Source organism: Tamandua tetradactyla, chromosome 9 (genome assembly GCF_023851605.1).
Source record: "Tamandua tetradactyla isolate mTamTet1 chromosome 9, mTamTet1.pri, whole genome shotgun sequence".
Classification (NCBI taxonomy): Eukaryota; Metazoa; Chordata; class Mammalia; order Pilosa; family Myrmecophagidae; genus Tamandua; species Tamandua tetradactyla.
In genome coordinates this window covers 28,138,281-28,150,781 of record NC_135335.1, presented here as the reverse complement: position 1 = coordinate 28,150,781, position 12,501 = coordinate 28,138,281, and the positions used below count along the sequence as shown (strand labels likewise).

Genomic DNA, 12,501 nt, shown 5'->3' with positions numbered 1-12,501 from the left:
ATCTCCAAAGGCCTGGGCTGAGCTGCAAGTGCTGAGATGAGGTATGCTGAGCTGCTTGGGCTGTGCTACCTTGAGCTCTCTCATTTAAGCACCAGCCAATTAAATCAAACATCATTCATTGCAGCAGGCATGCCTCCTAGCCTACTGCAGATGTAATCAGCAACAGATGAAGTTCTCATGTCCACAGCAATAGAACTAAGCACCTTCATGTAACCAAGTTAACACTGAATCTAACTACCACAACTCCCTTTCTCAGGCCTAGCTCTACTGTGGCCCTTTCAGGTTCAAGCAGCTTTAAAGGCCCAACTCCAACATACTTCTAAAGCACTCCAAACATTTGAATTGTCAAATGTGTTTTTAGGGTCACTGTCTGAACTCACCTTCCCTTTCCAGTATCACATCTACTGCTCCCCAGGACTGTATCTGTGTCCTAGGAACACTATTCTCCATGCACCTCTATTAACCCTCTCTATCCTGGCCTTCTAGGCTGAACCAAATCACTGCCTTCCTGAGCATTGGAATTCCCACCATCCATCACTCAAATCCACACCATAGGAGCTTTCCCTGAATGGAACTTTCTGAATCAGAGATTATACTTATAAACACAGGAAATGTCCACAAAGTGAACACTAAAATGATGGGGAAGTTTTATAGCCACACTCCAATGGCCCTATTTACTGATAATCGCATCAACAGGCCCAGCTCAAGGCTTTAGGAGCAGTGTTCTTTGGGGGAAATGGCACTGGGATAGCAGTCAAAGTTTAGAGCTGTGTTTCGTTTCTTCCTAGTGATGCTTAATTGGGCAGGAATTGCTGGGAAAGGGGACAAGAATGCGGGAACATCTACATTAACCCCAAGCGAGAAGCCGATAGGGTGCCTGGCTCTGGTCCCAGCTCTCTCACCCTATTCCACTGGAGAGGCTCAGGAGCAGCTCAACAGACATTAAAGACTTTTGTCCAGATGTCCTGGCAACATGACCTTCCTGACATGCCTTCTCTGGGCCTCTCTGTCCTGGGAGATTCTCAGTAGCTCCTCCATGCAGGCAAAGGACAGGTCAGAGGCATTCAAGACGAAGGAGCTCCACAGGCTCACTGGGCCTACTCAGACAAACATACTGATGTCATTACTAGAGACAAGCTGTGTAAAAAGGCTCTTGACAAAGCCTAGGGTTTCATAATTGAGAGTTATTAGCAAAAAAATGTTTGCGTATGAAGTCACATGTAGACATAAAGTCACTTATGCACACTGACACACACATGCACACACAACCACTACCTCTGCCTGAACTCCAAGGGATAACCTTAAGGTAGGAGTGCAGCACTGAGGGTGCTTCAGTGACCATTTCTATCAAAACGATGGTGAAGTGGCAGGACTGAAGAGGGGAATCCCCAGGAAGCCAGATGTGAGTGATCTTCCTGCCCACCTCACCCTCTGACTATCATGGGTTCTTTGGAGCTGGTACTGGTGGGCAGGAGTGTGTAGGGTCCTCTCTTGAGTGTAAGCAGGGGTGTCTCTAGGGCTACCAGTCTACTTAAGAAACTGACTGGAGAGAGCAGAGGGGAGAGAGGACATCCCCACATCACTTAAACCATCACAGCCTTGATTCTCTGGGTACAGTTCCTCCCCAGACCATCAGACCCACATAAACCCCAGACAATGGAGTTAATCCCTTTATTTACACATCAGACAACTAAGGTTCAGAGAAAAAGGGAAGTGTCAGTGTTCTCAAAGTGGGTGAGAAATTTTATTTGGTTCCTCTCTATAGCCTATTCAGATCCTAAGCCCAGGCTAAAGGTTTAATAGGAACTCTAGTTCACTTCCTGCATTCCACAGAAATTTGGACTCTGATCTCTACATTGTAAAATGCATATGAAGTACCAGCGGAGAGATGTTAAGAAAATCTAAAAATCCCAGTTCTCTCTAGACCCAGGCCAGGATTAGGACAATAGCAGTACACAAATCACTGACATCAGAGATGTCTCTGAGTCTGCTGGGACTTGCTGTCTGGTGATGGGAAAGTTTGCATCTATGGTCCTTAGACTCCTAATAAAAGATGACATGTATCTCCAAACACTGTAAAAATCCTATGAAATGATATCTATAAATATGTTCATAGCATATTTATTCCTAATAGCCCCAGGCTCTAAACAGCCCAGGTTTCCATCGATAAGAGATTATATAAGCAGTTGATAGTAATTCATTCAATTGAAATTTACTAAGCATTCCAAAGATTTAATTACTGAAATATATGGAATTCTTATACTACGTGAAAGAAGCCTTACCCAAGCAAGATCATAAAATATTACTTGATGAATATGAACCACTAAAACAGGGAAAACACCTATGATGATAAACAAAATCAGAATACTGGTTGCCTTTGTAGTAGTAGAGGTCGATAATAGATTGGGTGGGAAATGAGAAAACTATGGAGTGAAGTTTAATGGTCCATAACTTGGCAGGGGTTGAGTGGCATTAGTGTATACGTATATGTTTAAAACTCATCACTTAAGATATGTGTATTTCATTGCATGTAAATATTAAGTAAAAATGAACAGACTAAAATATTGGACTCTAAAGATATTCATTCTAAATTATTTAGGGAAAAATTCATAAGCATCTGCAATTTTTCCTGAAATGGATAAAAAATAAGTTGACTCAATTGATCAATGGGTACATGATAATGCAAGGATCTTCAAATGTTAATGGTTGAGTCTCTGTTGTTGTCTGTAAGTGTTAAATGCAAAATTCTTTCATCTTTCCATTATTTCTTGAATGTTTTCATGATTATATGTTGGAAAAGCAAATCTTTATGGTGCCTTTCCACATTCATATTTCATGGAAATCCCTGAGCAAAGAAATATGAAGGTTCAGGGTACCTGAATCTGTTGGGATAACAAGAAAAATGGGAAAGATATCTGTTAAAAGCCTGACCAACACAATTTTGGGACATTTCTCATGACTCTGGATTCCTTTAGGAACTGCAAAGAAATCTCCGTCCTAGGTGTTGACATTCCCTGGTTCCCTCACCAGCTGTCTGCATAGTTGGAGGACTTCCTTACCTACATCTGAGGGAGCCACACAGCATAAGGGACATGCATATGACCACGTGAAGGACACTGCTTTCTGAGTGCACCTGAATTAGAGTAACTGTTAGTACCATAGAAAAAAATGCACTTTTTGTTGCTTACTCCCCATGAAAAAACCATTAGTGTACATTCACCTGCTCCTTCATCTGCTTTGGAGGTGAAGAAATGCCCTAATTAAAGTTGAGCATGTCTTTTGTCCCGTCCTCCATTTGCAGATCCAGAACCTATGGTGATGGTTTTTATTAGGGTGCTGATAAAAAGCACGTGTCCTTTCAGGCTTGCACTAACTGCGATAAATGCATGTCACATTCCAGGTTCCTCAAGTGTTCATCAGCTTCTTCCCATCTGACCATCCATTTCTTTAAGGGATTGAAGAGGTCTGCATAATTTTCAAAACTTTTTAAGACTCAGCCTGAAAACATCTGGTAACTCCGACTTCTGAGGTTTTCTCTTTCGACACTGGTTTGTGCGTACAGATTACACTGCATGGTACACTGTCTCACAACCTTTTATTCTTGTCAATTCAAGGTCTCAGAACTGTCTGGGATTCCCATTCTATCAGAGTCACTGAGCTTCTGATTTTGCTTATTTTGGTGATGTGCTTGAATTTTGACATTTCTTCCCTAAATTCCACAGGGTTCAGCTTGACATTTTTTTCTTTAGCTACCTCAAGAGTAGAGAAGGTGAATGTGGATTGGAAGCAGGGAAACTGAGTCTGTCCCTGAGACCCAGGAGAGGCACAGTAAGAGTGGCCTCCTCAGCACACTGAAGTCTAAGGAAATGCGGGGCCAGTAGAAGGAGTAGAAGGAGGGGAGTCCTCTCTGTTTCCCAGACTCCTCTGTCCACATCAGACCCTGGGTCCCAGGCATTTACCTCTGGTCCTGCCCACCTAGCCAATCCCAGCCTGAGATACAGGGTGCATCACAATGGGCCATCTGTGACTTTAAACTAGTCCATAAACCATGGGACTCTCCTGCCTGACCCCTTCACTGTAAGTCCTTGTCCACCAAGAGTACTCCCTCCTCCATCTCACTGACACTTACTTCTGTCTAGTCAGGAGATATCTACAGATTTAGGTGAATTTATTAGGCATCAACCTCACACTATCATTTGGAAGCAGGGCAGATCTAAAACCTGATGTTCCTAGTTCAGGGCACGGGGATCTGGAAGGATCTCTGAAGTTGTTAAGGGGCTTAATCACAGATCATTGTGGCTCCTCTCTTCCCCTCTGCCTGTATTTCACCCCTCAGAAGCCATGTTCCACAGCCTCAGCATGTGGTTTCCACGGTGATAGTAAATAACCCCTCAGCAAAGCCTTTGCATTCTCTTTTTTCCATAAACATGACAAACATTTCCTGTTTGTCTTTATTTAATAAAGGAATATTTAATAAAGAAATGAGGAATTACTTGGCCAAGGTCTAGAAAAACATAGAAATCGAGAAAGTTGAATCAGTATTCAGAGTTGCTTCTGTCTTGTGTTTGTCTAGTTATAAAGGAAGCAGACAAACTGAGCATGGCATTTGACATCAACAAGGCATTACTGACACAGAGGTCAAAGTCCAGGGTTAACAAGAGCAAACTTTGGTAATCCACCCACTCCTTTTTGTTGGAACCCTGATAGACTACTCTCTATTTATATGTGGAAAACAAAATAATCTTTACAAACTCAAGTCTCAAAATTACATGAACTTGGTCCCTGTTTGCTAATGTCCACAGGTCCTGGAAGAAGCAAACTAAAGTCCTCTCTGAAAGAGATTAGCAACCTCCTAGGCCTCACATTATTTCTAAAATTTGAATTAAATTTCAAACACATAATACAAAATAATCATGTATAAAAGGAGACAAGACAGTATGACTGAGAAGCAAAGCAACTTGGGAACTCTGCATGTTGGCGTATTAGATGAAGAATGTAAATAATTATACTCATCTTCAAAGACATAAAAGATAAATTTTAAAATGGTGACAGTGTACTAGAAAGTTTAAAAAGTGACAGATTATATTTGCTTATATATAGGACAAAATTAGAAAAAAAAGAAAAATGAAGAATTCAATGATTAGGATAAATGGATCAAATATATCAGAAGAGAGAATTATGAACTAGAAGATGAAGCTTTGAAAAACATCAAAAATAATATTTGAATTATTTGAAAAATAATGTGAAAAATGAAAAATATAGAGAAAAGCGTAAGATGATAGAGTGATAGCAGATATAATTAGAAGTTATGCATCATTTATGTGGGAGTGCTGGTAGGAGACTAAATAGGATAGGGTAAAAACAATATTTGAAAAGATAATGTCTAACAATTATCCAAAATTTATTAGGCATTGATTATTAATTGATACGAGTAGCCCTATTAATCCTGAGGTAAAAATAAAAATAAATGTATACCCAGACAAATTTGCACAATTTGAAAAAAAAATCTGTAAGCAGCTAGAAAATAAAGATATAACCAAGAAAGTAGTAAATGATGAGCTGACTACCAATACCAGCAATCGAAGACAGAAGGCAACGTCATGAGCTCTTTAGAATGCTAGTCTAAAATAACTCCAAAGTAGAATTCTATATTGAAAAAAGCAGTCCTTAAACATGAGGTGAAATAAAAATGTTTCCAAACAAGTGAAAACTGAGAAAGTTTGCTAGCAGCAACTAAGTTTTTTTAAAAAATCAGTTTTTTTTAAGCTAAGGGTTTTCTTCAGAGAGAAAGAAAAATATCCCAAATGGGAGGTTCAAGCTTCACAATGTTGATTATTGAAGATGATTATATAATGATATAGCTTTTCCAATGTGACTATGAGATTGTGAAAACCTTGTGTCTGATGCGCCCTTTATCCAGGGTATGGACAAATTAGTAAAAAATATGGATAAATAAATAGTAGGGGATATAAGATGTAAAATGAATTGAATAGATGGAAACACGTGGTTAATGAGAGGGAGGGGGATATGGGATATATGAGTTTTTCTTTTTTTTTTTATTTCTTTCTCTGGAGTAATGCAAATGTTCTAAAAATGATTATGATGATGAATACACAGCTACGTGATGATATTGTGAGCCACTGGTTGTACACCATGTATAGACTGTATGTAAGTGAAGATTTGCCAATAAAAATATTTAAAAAAAGAAGATTCAGGGTGGATTGAAAAACAATAATTGTTAATTAAATTCATATATCTAAATAAATATTAAATGGTTAAAGTGATAATAATGATACCTGTGAGCTAGAAAATCAATAAAATATTAAAATCCACTGCAAAAATACATATTATAAGGTGGGTAAGTGGATTTAATATGTTTTTTAAATGTTTTTTAATTGTGAAATATAACACATATACAAAAAAGCAATGCATTTCCAAGTATACTTTAACAAGTAGTTATAGAACAGATTTTAATGTTTGGTTTGGGTTACAGGTCCATGATTTTTTGTTTTTTCTTCTAGCTGCTCTGAGACACTGGAGACCAACAGAAATATCAATATAATGATTCAGCAGTCATACTCATTTGTTAAATCCTATCTTCTCTGTTATACTCCTCCTCTTTAAATTACATATTTACATAAAAGCGATAAATTTCAAAGTACATTGCAACAATTAGTTGCAGAACAGATTTCAGAGTTTGGTATGGGTTACAATTCCATTTTAAAATACATTATTTGGAAAGTTGATAAAGAACGATTAACTTCAGATTTGGTTAGTCTAGCAAAAATCTTGAGATATCTCAGGTAAACGCTAAAAGAATATTAAAATAGTGCCTTTGTTCCAAATAAATAGAATATAATTACTGAATAAAAATAATCAGTCCAAAAGAAGGTATTCAGGAGAAAAATAAAGAACATAGAAAAGACAGCACAAATAGCACATGAAAAGAAGTAAGATTTTTAAATATGGTGATTATATGAATTTTATTGAATTCAATTTAATAGTATATTGAATGTAAAGTTTCCTCTTAAACAATCAAAATTGTCAAGTGGATTTAAAAAGACATACAGCAAAGTTGACAGTAAAAGGTAGGAAATGATATGCCATGTGACCACTTTCAAAATATTAAATCTTATTTCATTTTGTCAGTATCAAATAAAAGAGAAACTAAGGAAAATACTAGAAATTGAATGCCCTTTCATAATGGTAGAAAAGTTAAATTCCCAGGAAAATACAGCATTTTAAATTGTGTACACATCTAATAGCATGGCTTTTGAAAAGCAGCAGAAGTATATTATGTCACAGAATCGGGGATTCTTTTAACAACTTAGCAATTTTAGAACATGCAGAGAAAATATAAGCAAAGGTTGAATATTTGATCACCATGAATAATAAATTTTACTTAATGCACAATATATAAAACAGTGCAAACAACAGCAAAATGCACCTTTTCCCATGTACTTAAAAAAACGTAGGGAGAAGAAGGAGGAAAGAACAGTCATCCGGTCACAGGCAGTGCTGAGCAGGGAGGAAAGGTGGAGGCAAAGAGAAGGAGATATGTTGAATTTGTTCTGATGATGGGGCATAAGATTTGCGGATGGGTTGGAAGTGGGGTGGAGGGAAATTGAGAAGTCAAGATGGCAAAGCTGTCACCTAAACCCCTGTCAGACAAAGTTCCTGTACATAGAAAGTGAAGCCAGAGGAGGAGCGGTTTCCAGAAAGAAGCCAAGAGTACCATGTCGGCATGGTATACATCCACATGGAGGCATCATGAAGCAGGTGTATGCATGCCAGAACTGCAGGGAAAGGATAAGGATGCACATATAATGTAGAACTCATACCTACATAGATGGCGTTTAAAGCCAAAATGCTCCAGCAAAGAGAAGATGGTGCTGAAGAAGGTAAGGACTCCAAAGACTGAACTTTGAGGGAACACGTGTCCTGAGAGTCTTTGCAAAAAAGGGAACCCAGCAAAAAGGAGAATGAAGTCAGAAAAATAACAAACAAACAAACAGGGAGTGTGGTGAACCAGAAACTAATTGATTGGAAGAATTGCAAGAAGGTGAGATCAACTCTCTCAAATACAGCTGGTGGAGCAAATTAGTAGAGGAAAATTGGGGGATAATGAGAATGTACTAAAATTCGATCATGGGTGAGGATGGCACAACTTGATACATTTACAAAAATATCGTATATTTAATTTTATGACTTTTATGTTATGTAAATTATACCTCAATAGTTATTTACAAAATAGAATTTCACATACACCTGCCATAAGCTTTTCTACCTCCATGTCCTTACCTAAGGGAAATGAAAACAAGTGTTGATAAAAAGGACTTGTACATGGATATTCATAATATCTTTATTCATAATGCCCCAAACTTGAAGCAACCTAAAGCCAAAAGAAAAATAGATAAACATTTTGTGACTCAGTTATTTAAGGTCAAATAACTCAGTCACCAAAGCACAGAACTGCTGATCCACATACGAGAACATAGAAAATATTCAAAACATTATTTTGAGCAATAATTCTGATTCACTTTATTTTTATGAATGACAAGAAGGGGCAAAAATGCTGCATGGTGATAGAAATTAGAACAGAGGATGCATGCCTTTGAAGGGGGAATGGAGTATGTGTATCGATTGACAGTAAAGGATTGGTTTTCTGGATTAATTTGAAATGAATGACTCATATCTTGATAGGGTTGTTGGATACTGAGGGGTACAGGTGCCGAAGGATATTAAGGAATGATGAGAGAGACAGATGGGATCAGGGGGTCTGAAGATTAGTGACAACAGACTACAGACCCCCTGATCCCGTCTGTCTCTCTCATCATTCCTTAATATCCTTCGCACTCTGGTCCCATGGAAGCAACACCAGGGAAGCGAAAAGTTTTAAAAATTTGACAGTTAAGATTGGCACAATTTCTATTTCACATCACTTAAAAAAAAAAAGAAAAGGAAGAATGATCACTAGAATGCACTGGAGACAGGGACATTTATTTATTTTCAAGTCTCCCCTACTCTCCCTTTCCCCAGACATTCTCACTGATGACCTGTCCAAGCTGCCAATGGCTGGTGTGTTCTGGGTGGAATCCTGGAGAATTCCTTCTATTAACTGCAGCTAACAGATCCACAGATCTACTGGGCAGAGCCCTGCAGGTGGTCACACTGCCATTGAGGGGCTACAAACCTCTCTAGTGCCTGACGTTGGGCTGGTTTTTGGAAGCTGCAGGAGGTGGTGATAGAGCTGCTGCCAAATGACATGGGTCTCAATCTCACATTTCATGGCCTCCTCCTGTCATTAGCTTACTGGTAAGTCCCTTATTATTGCTCAGACTTGTCCAGTCTGTTAGAAGCCAGATTTATGTAACATAAGAAAAGCTGCTTGGGCGGGCCGCGGTGGCTCAGCGGGCAAAGTGCTTGCCTGCTATGCCGGAGGACCTCGGTTCGATTCCCGGCCCCAGCCCATGTAACGAAAACGGAGAAACAAAATACAATAAAACAAGAAAATGTTTAAAAAAGATGTTTCCCTTTCTTCCTCTCTTCCTTCCTTCTATCCTTCCTTCCTTCTCTCTGTCTTTCCTTAAAAAAAAAAAAAATAAAAAAAAAAAAGAAAAGCTGCTTGCTGAAACACTCACTGGCTACATGGGATTCTGTTAGAAGCAAGATTTATGTAACTTGTGAACAGCATCTTGCTGACACACTGGCTGCACTAATTGAAGAGAAATACCAACTCACTGATAAGATCAGTTTGCTCACAGAGTTTTGCAGAGACTGTGCCATCTTTAGATACTAGGCTAGGGAAAGGCACTTTAAAAATACCCAGGCTTATGGATACCTACAGAAAGACAAAAGAATGAAAGCGATACTGATGAGATTAACTTTCTTGGCCCAAAACCTAAAGGAAGAGAGAACCGAATTCTCCAAACTTAAAGGAGGTGAGAAAGGAGATACTAAATACATGAGGTCTCCTAGAGAGGTCATGAGAACCACCACAGCACAAGGTATTAGCCAAACAGACCACGTGACCCCCATTCATCCGCTGTTGATCCTTCTCCCAGGAGTGGGTCTGGCAGTTAAAGCATGCTGTCCCCTTCCCTCCACTCAGGGCTCCCATTTTCAGTCCACAGATTTGAGCTCATCTTGGCCTCTTTCCCATTTACCCGATCTCCCCTGAAGGTGTGTCTCATTCACTGGGTCACCTGTGAGTGCCAGCACATCTCCATGTTGCTTGCGGAGTTCTATTTCCTTCCAGATCCTCACACAGCAGTGTCTCATTTCACACTCCTGGTTACTTTCTCCTTGGGCTTCAAATCCCAATGTGTCAACACTAGCTGGTGGCCATGGGGCCATAGCAGGTATGTCAACGTTGATGATAAGGATGACAGCAGTGATGGTAAATCACTTTAAGATGCTTTAAGCCCTTGGCAGATGTTTTGTTTAGAGGGATTTCTGCAAACGAGAAAGCCAGTTATGGAGGTTTGGTGTATGTTCTAATGAAATAAACAGTTGGTATTATTTTAGTAACGTATATAATAAACCCATGGAGGAATTTCAATAACAGACATCAAAGTAATTGTCTATGAATTGCTTTTATTTAACAACAGACCACTCCTTTGAAATTTTCAAAATAATAACATAGATAGTAAAAGAATAATAAAACCTCTTACTCTGTTAATATTTTATAACTGATCAGTCATTTTACTTAGAGGGATTTCAAAGACAATTCCAAAGTTAAAGTGGTTTTGAAATATTTTTAAACAAACACTGTGATTAAGATATTAAATTAGTGCTGAAATAACCATGCCCAAAGACTTTAAAATAAATTTTTATCCCCGTATGATTTCCATTTTACAGCATTGCTGTACAAGGATAAATATTTGAGTACTTGAAATTTTTAATGACAGACATTTTTGGTGTTATCTTATAAATGAAGATATTAACAATAATATATACGATCTTGTTCAAGCCCTGCCTCTCAGCAGGTATTTTCTTTTCAGGGACTTTTGTGAAAGAGGCAGCTGGCATTGAGATCTTTTTTAATGCTAATCCCCAACCATTTTTTACTTTAACAATGACAATAAAATATAAAAAATAATAAAACCCCTTGTTTAGAGCATAATCCATGGTTTGGGCAGAGCAGGAAAGTAGGATTAAATTTACAAGTATTTCCTAGAAATGTTTAATTAGTTACGATGGTTTTCATGATTTTTTCTCATAAATGATATTCCTAAGTTCTTACTTATGACATTAATGCCTGAACATTTTAAAACCCTTCCATGCCTTGGCAGGAGTTTGAAGTGGAAGATTTCTTTGGAAGGAGGAAATCAATCTGGAGTATGAAAAGGTGAGAAGTATCTTTGAATAACCAGCATAAGAATGCCACTGGTAAAATATTAGGTGTGGTGAGGGAGAGACTAGAAAATTCCAATCTTGGCCACGGGGAAGCAGAAATAAACCTCAGATCATTTAGGATTCTGGAGAAATCCCTGAAGTCCTCTCTGTGGCACTTATTGTCCAGAACTCACTCACATCGCACTGGAGGTGATTAAACAATCCATGCTAGGGTGCGAGGAGGACAGGAGGGGCTCCTTTTAAACATGCCCACCTACAGTGTTGTGTATGGTATCACAGCTCAGTCCACTGCTTCTGGCACATCTTGTGGTTTGGGGACTCATTGTTGGGGGTTGGGCAATGCTGTGTTGCATCTGCAACTCAGGAGACAATTTACTGACTGCAATAATTAATTCAGGTCAAGTTATGCCTATCCTCAGTTGAGGCTAAGCTTACAGTGAGTTGGTGCCCTGGCTAGGGAAAATTGGGGCCTCAGATGAGTATATTTTTTACCAGGATGAACCTCCTGTAAAGAGGTGGGGTTGTGTCTTCTCAACGTGAAATTAGATGGGCTCTGTGACTGCTGGGAACTATACAAGAGGAAGCAAGACTCACAATCTGGTTTATAGACAAGAACATAAGAAACTGGAATCTTCCACTTCGTGTCTCTTGGATCATTATTTTAGGTTTCCTGAGCCACATGTAAGGAGTGTGAGAGACCATCATGCTGCAGTGGCGACGGACAGGTGTATGGTTGAGAGGGTCAGCCTTCTAGTCATCCTTCCCAAGGCAGCAGAGCTATGAGTGGAGCCATCATGGAATAAAACACCAGACCAGATGCCACCAATCAGGTCATATCACATATACAGTATGGTCATTTTCCTTTTGAATGGTACTAAACTATATCCACTTAGGGATTTCCAGGACACATTGCAGAATTTGAGGCCACTCAAGGAAGTTCAGTCACACCTGGAACAGTCATTGTTACTAAGTGGTAAGAAAACTTAAGAATAGAGGAATAGAAAGAAAATTTTTCAGGCCTAAGACACCCAGGGTTGGTAACCTCCTTTAAAATGAAGCCAGTTTAATGAATAAAAATTATTTGCAAAGTCCCCCTGGGGAACTGGGGAGAAAGAAGGAAATATTCAACTTCCCCATTTTGAG

General features: G+C 38.8%; 2 long non-coding RNA genes across 4 annotated transcripts in view; one reads left to right on the top strand and one right to left on the bottom strand.

The window, feature by feature from the left end:
* The window catches only part of LOC143646879 (uncharacterized), a 115,744-nt gene that overhangs the window by 12,054 nt on the left and 91,189 nt on the right, over nt 1–12,501 (bottom strand). The window contains exon 3 of one of the 2 annotated variants that reach the window (XR_013157700.1): nt 10,206–10,455. The exons of the other annotated variant lie outside the window; for it this stretch is intronic. This is a non-coding gene — a long non-coding RNA (uncharacterized LOC143646879). The remainder of the gene's footprint in view (nt 1–10,205; nt 10,456–12,501) is intronic. 2 annotated transcript variants of the gene reach the window in all.
* Nucleotides 1,252–12,406, top strand: LOC143646876 (uncharacterized). 2 transcript variants are annotated; one of them, XR_013157695.1, is made up of 5 exons: nt 1,252–1,402; nt 3,401–3,575; nt 9,125–9,315; nt 11,295–11,350; nt 12,024–12,406. It is a non-coding gene; the product is annotated as an uncharacterized LOC143646876 (long non-coding RNA). The 2 variants fall into 2 exon arrangements; XR_013157694.1 differs by having other exon boundaries at nt 9,040–9,315; nt 12,024–12,404.